Consider the following 1,403-nt stretch of genomic DNA (forward strand, 5'->3'; position numbering starts at 1 on the left):
CTCCTCTGCATAAGAAGCCAATGGGCAAATCTGCTGAAATGCGCTTTTGGCTCTGCTGGAGCAGGCATAAAAAAGAGCCTTGCCTGAGCAGAGCGCTCTGTTGCATTTGCCTGGGGTGAAGGAGGGAGGGCTGGAGCATCTCTCCTATGAGGAAAGGCTGAGGGAGCTGGGCTTGTTTAGCCTGAAGAAGAGAAGACTGAGAGGGGGTGTCACAAATACTTACAAATATCTTAAGGGTGGATGTCATAAGGACGGAGCCAGACTCTTCCCAGTGGTGCCCAGCAACAGGGCAAGGGGCAATGGGCACAAACTAAAGCATAAGAGGTTTCAGTTGCATAGGTGGAAGAACTTCATTACTTTAGGGTGACAGAGCACTGGAACAGGCTGCCCAGGGGGGCTGTGGATGATGTCCTGTGCAACCTGCTCTGGGTGAACCTGCTTTAGCAGGGGGGTTGGATGAGATGATCTCCTGAGGTTCCTTCCAACCCTTGCCATTCTGCGATTGTGTGTGATTCTGTGAGTTGCCACAGATGCTTGTGCTCTGCTTCACTGGCTGATGAGAATACGTGGTTGCCCTCCAAGAGCACAGGTAATGCCGGATAATAATAACAGGTAGGGCCAAGGAAGTGGAGACGAGCACATCTCGGACTGAAGGGGGATGCAAGGACTCAACAGGTTGTGCTGGTAGGTGTGTGATAGTACCCGGTGAGGTTGTGGGAGAGCTAGTCAGAGCAGCTGGCCACGTTTGATGGCTCAGGGCTCCTAAGCATAACCTCAGCAAGAAGAATTAATGTTGCTTGTGAGGCTTTTCCAAGTAGGATTGAAGTGGTGAGTGAGAATGAGATTGGGATGCAAGGGGTAAGTCGGTATCAAGAACCTGTATCTGGGCAGCGCAAGGTGCTGCTTGGGCTGGGTGTCAGGAAGTTGTACTGGAAGAGCTGGGGGTTATAATGGTTTCCTGCAGGTGCGTAGACATGGCTATAGCAGGCCACAGCAAGGCTGAGTTGTGTTACTGCGGGGCTAGCAAGACTGTGAAGAGAGGAACAGACCAGCAGAGAGGCATTTTCTCTCCGTGTGCCTGGAAGACAGGGAAAAGCAGTGGTTAACATACCATCAGAGCTCAGCCATCTCCTCTCTCAGGGCCTGATTTTTCTTCCCGTGATGTTTTTTCCCCACGAAGCCAGGGCTGTCTCAGAGGCTGGTGGTGGCAGGGGGGGGGGTCTGGCTCACGCTGCCGCAGAGCAAACCGGCTGCTTCTATGCAGTTGAAGGTTTTGCGGGTGAGGGGGGAACAAATACCAAACAAACAAACAAAAAAAAAAAAAACCAGCTTCAGTCTAAACAACCAAACTTTTTTTTTAATGGGTCTTTTCCCTGCTTCTGATTTCCGTGCTCTCCTCCCCC

Source organism: Egretta garzetta, unplaced genomic scaffold, assembly GCF_000687185.1.
Source record: "Egretta garzetta isolate BGI_Z169 unplaced genomic scaffold, ASM68718v1 scaffold85, whole genome shotgun sequence".
Lineage (NCBI taxonomy): Eukaryota > Metazoa > Chordata > Aves > Pelecaniformes > Ardeidae > Egretta > Egretta garzetta.